This window comes from Symphalangus syndactylus, chromosome 5 (assembly GCF_028878055.3).
Source record: "Symphalangus syndactylus isolate Jambi chromosome 5, NHGRI_mSymSyn1-v2.1_pri, whole genome shotgun sequence".
Lineage (NCBI taxonomy): Eukaryota > Metazoa > Chordata > Mammalia > Primates > Hylobatidae > Symphalangus > Symphalangus syndactylus.
The window spans coordinates 127,130,701-127,138,329 of NC_072427.2; the positions used below are offsets into that span (position 1 = coordinate 127,130,701).

Here is a 7,629-nt window from a genome sequence, read left to right on the forward strand (position 1 = left end):
GACAGATCTTAGGATTCCTCACTTGAGGCCTAGGCTGTGAGGTGGTTAAAGGCCAAAAACAACCCACCTGCAATGAGTACATTTGCCTGGAAGCTGCAATTGCAGCAAGAGCCATTGATGTCACAGTATGTTAATACCAGTAAGAGTCTTAGGGATCACCTCCTGTCTGTACATTCATCCCTAAGGGAAAATTTCTCCAGTGATAAAAATTTTGCTTCTGGTACTAGCTATGCCCTTTCTTCAAAGTATAAAGGTGCAAAATAGATGGAGCTGAGTGGTAGGCTACAGACCCAGAAATGCAGGCCCAGGAAGGCAGCATCAAAGATAGATTTCTCCAGATGGTGATGGGGATGAAATGTCTCAAAACAGCCCTGCCTTAACGGGAATGTCCTAACCATCCCGCAATTGTTCATTTCTCCTAGCAGCTTTGTCTTCCTTCTATCAGCATCATTGTTATCTCAAGGAGACGCTCCTGGGCCAAATCTCACCCAGTTCTAGTCTCACTGTTGCTCATTTCTATTCCTGGAGGTGTGGAGTTTTACCAGCTGTCTAGAATTAAAGCAACCTTGCGGGAAAATAACAGTTCTGTGTATCCTCACCACTAGGCTCTCTCCTAACAGAGAAACTCATGCCTTCTTCACTTTTGTTCTTCCAATATCATCAGACTGGATAAAGAAAAATAGCAGATAGATTGGTGTGTAGTCCCATAATTCCCCATTATGGATATAGTTTTATCAAGATATTTAAAGTAAAACTCCTAAGGTCAATTTCTGTCTCTACTCCTAGGGTCTCCAACTGAAGAAAATTCACCTTTTTCCAAAAATCAAATCCCAGCCCCACCACCTACACCTGTGTGATCCTGGGCAGTTATCAGACCCAATGCATCTCAGCTTCCTCACCTGTAAAATGGCAATAACAATAGTTACCTCCTAAGGTTGCTGTTAGGAGATAACATGTATAAAGCAACTGAAATATAACAGATGCTCAACAGAGCTGGGGCTCTGAATTTTAGGTTTGAGAAGGAGCTGACGTAGATCTGGTATCAAAAATCCAGCCAAATATGAGAATAAGAAAAGAAATTGGACAAAATAAAGGAAACACCCAGCAACAAAATAAGGGAAACACCCAGGTGTGTGGCCGAGAGCAAGATTACATCTCTGTGCTGGTCAGTGATATCTTCGTCCTTGAATTCCTGGATTAGCAGACACGGAAAATACATAAACTCCTAAATAGGATCCTTACTGTTAAATTAAATAATGTACATTAAAACATTTTGAAAAATATAACTTACTAGAATAACCTACGAGACAGCGATATGCTTATAGTTGCAATAAACAGATTTGTTAGGGACAGGAGGGCGGTATGGTAAAAATGTTTATGAAAATGTGGAAAACAAGAACCTTAGCCTAGAACCCAAGAAAAGTCTAGCGCTCAAGTCTCACAGAGCGCATACAGGCAAATTAGCTCAGGATCCAAGGCATTTTGAGGGAGCTGATTACTTTGTCCCCTTTCAGAAGCAGAAGTTCATCAACCTCCTACTCATCTCCACTTAATACTCATCTACTCTCTGTCAGTATCTGTGTGCCCTCCCACTTGTTTAATTACTAAAGGGCTGACTCTGACTATTCTCGTGCATATTGCCCAGACAGTAATTGACTAAGCCATTGAGATTCCCTGCAGTCTCCATCTAGGCAGAGTTTCTCCTGCCAGGCCAATTCATCACTGACTAGCCCGTGGGTTGGCTACTCTTGGGCCAGGTGTCCACCCCATATCCAATCAGTTAAGGCCTGACATCGTAGGCTCAGATGAATACAAGCACGGAAACACATGGGATCCCAAAGATCCCAGCAAAGTCTTTGGACTGGAATGTTTTTCTTAAATGACGATTCTGAGCATGGCTGTTAATAGATGACAGATGAATTGATCATTAATTGATCAAAACCTCAAGCCTAACATCAAACTGGGAGACTCAAAAAGTTAGAAAATATCTTAAATCCTATAAAATGTTTCAGATAGATTGCTTTCAAGCATCTCACTGTTTAAACAAAGGTCAGACCACACAGAAAATCCTAATTTGCCTAAAAAGTTATAGTTAAAAAGGCTTAGGCCAGCCAGGAGCAGTGGCTCCCACCTGTAATGCCAGCACTTTGGGAGGCCGAGGCCAGGAGTTCCAGACCAGCCTGGCCAACATGGCAAAACCCCATCTCTACTAAAAATACAAAAAATTAGCCAGGGGTGGTGGTGGGTGCCTGTAGTCCCAGCTGCTTTGGAGGCTGAGGCACAAAAGTCGCTTGAACCCGGGAGACAGAGGTTGCAGTGAGCTGAGATCGTGCCACTGCACTCTAGTGTAAGCAACAGAGCGAGACTATCTCAAAAAAGAGAAAAGGCCTAGGCCAGCCAAACTTCATCAGACCAATTGAGACAATACTAGAATTTGTAGAACTAGGAGAACAATACCACAAGATGGCAGCATTATCCCTTTTGTGCCTTGTCCTGTTAAAAAGTCTGAGAGCCAGGTTATCTGTTGAGCCTGCTCTCAATCTGCCCACCTCTTTCCTGAAGCTATTTTTAAGAGAACTGAGCAGCCCCTAGTTGATGGAGAATATATAAAAGGTCTAAACAGACATGGCATCTATTTTTGTATCCTCCAGTTCACTCATTATCTCTGAGCTCATTTGATTTCTAAAATCTCAGGACCTGTTATCATTATTTTTTAGTCTAATTAAATACATAATTAGGCATGGAGGCAGTGGCTTGTATTATCCAAGGATTACAAGCTCCTTAGCCACGTCTGAATTGCAGAAATTCAATTTTTTAATTGTAATATTCTTTATTTGGCATTTATGTAATCTAGTTTTTCATTATAGCTTTTTAAAATCTATGTATATCTCTTTCCTACAAGATTCAATTCAAGCCCAAAATACATACTGAAAACCAACTATGAATGTTAATTTTATGTGGGAATTTGGGTAGGCCATAGTGCCCAGTATCTGGCCAACCACCAGTCTAGATGTTGCTGTGAAAGTATTTTTAAATGAGATTAAATTTAATTCAGTAGACTTAGAGTAAAGGAGATTGTCCTCCGTAATAGTGGGGGCCTCATCCAAGCAGTTGAAGGCTTTAAGAGAAAAAGACTGAGATCCCCAGGGAAGAGGAAATTCTGCCTCCAGACCGCCTTTGGACTCAAACTACAACATTGACTCCTCCCTGGGTTTTCAGCTGTTGGCCTGCCCTACAAATTTCAGACTTACCAGCCCTCACAATAAGCTATAGACCAGGCACCGCACCATGGAATACAAAGATAATTAGGAAACATCTTGGGCCGCGCACCTGTAATCCCAGCTACTTGGGAGGCTGAGGCAGGAGAATCGCTTGAACCCAGGAGGCAGAGGTTGCAGTGAGCCGAGATCGAGCCACTGCACTCCAGCCTGGCGACAGAGCAAAACTCCGTCAAAAAAAAAAAAGAAAAGAAAAGAAAAGAAATATCTTTGATCTCATGTTAGGAAAACTCCCTACTGGAACCAATAATTGCCTCCATAAGTGGAGGGCAAGCTCAGACCAAAGAAAGAGGCAGACCACTCCAGGTTGGTAGGTAGCCAAAAATTTATTCAGGGGAAACTTATATAGTAGGCAGTCTTGGGCAGCAAGACAAGGTACATCTCAGGACTTGCAATATACACCTAACCTTTTATACCATGAAAATGAAAGTGTGCAGAAAGTCTCTGACGACATGTTAAGCCATCTGGTTGCCTTCTTAATCTATTTACTCTAGTTACCTTCTATCTATTTAATTCCTAGTTACAAGGATTGTGTGGGTCCTCTACAATGAACGTTCCTAAGCATGCTGGGCAGAGGGTGGGACTGCGGGGAATGGGGTAGGGGGAGGTTCCAGGCAGCAGCAGTTCACTGCTTCCTACGACTCACTTCAGTCATATACCCAGAACGCATCTGAAAAACACATGAACACATAACTAATACTGTAAATGTTAAGGCAATGTATTATGAAAATACTGTGGGAACACAGAAAAATAAATTCTTTGGGTGGCAGTGAGAAAAACTGTAAAGAGGTGCCATTTGACTTGCAAAGAATAAACAGGTCTCCAACAGGCAGACATTAGAGGCAGTGGAAACCCGATGAGCAAAAATAGATGTGCAAAAGGTGGCAAAATACCCCACGTAGACATGTGACTTCAAGGTACTAAGATATAATATCCAACATGTGAGCTCTATTTTGTTAATAAGGGCTTTTATATAGATATCATGAAACTTTACATCCTTATCAAGCTACAAGCTCTTAGTATCCTAACTTCACGACTTTAGAAACTTAGAAACACAGAATTTAAGCAATTTGTCTAACGCCCCAAATCAAGCAGTAACATGAACCAAAGCAGTCTGACTTTATTTATTTATTTATTTATTTATTTAGGGACAGGGTCATGTTCTATCACCAGGCTGGAGTGCAGTGGTGGGATCATGGCTCACTGCCTCGACCTCCTGGGTTCAAGTGATCCACCCACCTCAGCCTCTCAAGTAGCTGGGACTACAGGCATGTGCCACCACACCTGTCTAATTTTTTCTTTTCTTCTTTTTTTTTGGTAGAGATGGGGGTCTCACTATGTTGCCCAGGCTGGTCTCGAACTCCTGAGCTCAAGTGAGCCTCCTGCTTCAGCTTCCAAAAGTGCTGGGATTATAGGTGTGAGTCATCATGCCCGGTTTCAATCTGACCTGAGTTCGTAATCCTAAACACTGTATCACTAAGGCCCTATATGCTTTAAAATTTTAAATGTTATAATCAAAGGGGAGCCTAGGAACCTTCAGGTTTATAGACATATTTTTGTTTCTTAGTATTCCCTTGTCTTTTTTGAGACGGAGTCTCACCCTGTCACCCAGGCTGAAGTGCAATGGGGCGATCTTGGCTCACTGCAACCTCTGCCTTCCAGGTTCAAGAGATTTTCCTGCCTCAGCCTCCCAAGTAGCTGGGATTACAGGCGCACACTACCACGCCTGGCTACTGTTTTGTATCTTTAGTAGAGACAGGGTTTCGCCATGTTGGCCAGGCTGCTGTCGAACTCCTGACCTTCTGATCTACCCGCCTCAGCCTCCCAAAAGTGCTGGGATTATAGGCATGAGCCACCGCACCAGGCCTGTATTCCCTTGTACTTTTTAACTGTCTCTTCTAATGGACTAATAAACGTCAGGCCTAAAAAGAAGAGTGAAAATCATTCTCGGAGTGATTTTCAGCCCATCCTTATCAGGATTTGAACATTGCAGGCTTCCTAGAGCTCACTAGGAATATATTTATGGTCTAAACTAGAATGAACATCTACAAACTTTTCCTCCGTTTACAATAAAGTGACAGTAGGGGGCGACTTTTTGTTACTTTTAACCAAAAAATAGGTGGATTCTGTTTATTCTTTACATGGCTACAAGCCTCCCTTATTCAGGGTACGTACGTGAAGCATAAATTAACTTCACCTTCCACGTTGGTCTAGGCCTGTTCTTTTCTCTTTCTCAATCACCACCCCCATCCCATCCCAAATTTTACCCACTTTCTCTTTGATTGCCCTTCTTTTACACTGTGTTTCTTTGGAATTTTTGCTTTAAGTGCTTTTCAAATTGCAGTCATTAGAACTGTCTCTCTTGCCTACTCACTTCATTCTCCTACAGGTTTTGAAAATAAACCTAGTCTCACTCAAATGCTAACCTGAAGACTAAATGGCATCTGACCTCATACATACAAACTGAGCTAAAACAGTAGGAATAAACTTGTAATCCCAGCACTTTGGGAGGCCGAGGCAGGCGGATCACGAGGTCAGGAGATCAAGACCATCCTGGCTAACACGGTGAAACCCGTCTCTACTAAAAATACAAAAAATTAGCCAGGCATGGTGGTGGGTGCCTGTAGTCCCAGCTACTAGGGAGGCTAAGGCAGGAGAATGGCGTGAGCCCAGGAGGTGGACCTTGTAGTGCGCTGGGTGACAGAGCGAGACTCCATCTCAAAAACAAACAAACAAACGAACAGTAGGAATCAACTAGCAACAGAACAAATCTTAAATATCTGATTAATCTGAACAAACCTATATAGGAACTATCTTCATCAAAAGAAATATTTAGAAACCAAGTCTTTTTAAATATGTGCACAATGAGGCTTGGAGGTTTCATGATCAAGAATCACTGCTTTGTAGGAAATTTTATAGATAGATTCATCATATGAATCTGATGAAATCTGTAGACTCAATCCTGGGAAATACACATACACAAAATTCTGTGATATAATTATAAGGGTTTGTGTCCCCTCCAAAAACCATTCACAGAAGTTCCTCCCTCAGGGATCCAAAAACCCCAAGGTTAAAAAAATTAAAAATCTGGATGAAGGGGTCCTAGCACACCACAATCATGTCTATTATGTCCTATAATGGAGGGCCTGTCATGGCCATGAAGGGGAAGAACAGTGTGGCTATCGCTGCAGACAGCTGCCTCAGGATCCAGGCCCAGGTGGTGACCACAGACTTTCAGAAGATCTTGCTCATGGGTGACTGGCTGTACATCGGTCTAGCCGGGCTTGCCACGGATGTCCAGACAGTTGCCCAGTGCCTCAAGTTCCAGCTGAACCTGTATGAGATGAAGAAAGGTTGGCTCATACTCTCATGAGCATAGTGGCCAACCTCTTGTATGAGAAACAGTTTGGCCCCTACTATACTGAGCCAGTCATTTCTGGGTTGGACCCAAAGAGCTTTAAGCCCTTCATTTGCTCTCTAAATCTCATAGGCTGCCCCATGGCAACTGATGACTGTGGTCAGTGGCACCTGCACCAAACAAATGTACGGAATGTGTGAGTCCCTCTGGGAGCCCAGCATGTATCCAGAACACCTGTTTGAAAGCATCTCGGCCAGGTGCGGTGACTCACACCTGTAATCCCAGCACTTTGGGAGGCCAAGGCGGGCGGATCATGAGGTCAGGAGATCAAGACCATCCTGGCTAACACAGTGAAACCCTGTCTCTACTAAAAATACAAAAAATTAGCCAGGCACGGTGGCGGGCGCCTGTAGTCCCAGCTACTAGGGAGGCTGAGGCAGGAGAATGGTGTGAACCCGGGAGGCAGAGCTTGCAGTGAGCCGAGATCGCGCCACTGCACTCCAGCCTGGGAGACAGAGCGAGACTCCGTCTCAAAAAAAAAAAAAAAAAAGAAAGCATCTCTCAAGCCATGCTGGATGCTGTGGACCAGGATGCAGTGTCAGACATGGGAGTTATTGTCCACACCACTGAAATGGACAAAATCACCACCAGGACTGAAGGCCTGAATGGACTAACCCTGTTCGCAGAGCCCACTTTTTTTTTTTAATAAAATAGCCTTAAAAAAAAAAAAAAGTTAAAAATCTGACCTAAAATATACTATTAGTTGGAAATGTTCATTTTTTATAAGTCATACATGCAGGGATCCTTTTGAAGCACTTTCTACCAAACTACTAATAGTAGGTATTATTTTTGTTCTCAAAGAAAAGTGAAAAACTTTATGAAATTGGTTTATTTTGACTAGAATCTTTTCACACTATCATATTTATTTGTTTATTTATTTATTTATTTTTGAGATGGAGTCTCGCTCTCGCTCTGTCGCCCAGGCTGGAGTGC

General features: G+C 42.8%; 1 pseudogene; it reads left to right on the forward strand.

Annotated features, from left to right (window-relative positions):
• Positions 1 to 3,278: 3,278 nt before the first annotated feature.
• On the forward strand, positions 3,279 to 7,342 carry LOC129481594 (proteasome subunit beta type-3-like; annotated as a pseudogene).
• Positions 7,343 to 7,629: the final 287 nt, after the last annotated feature.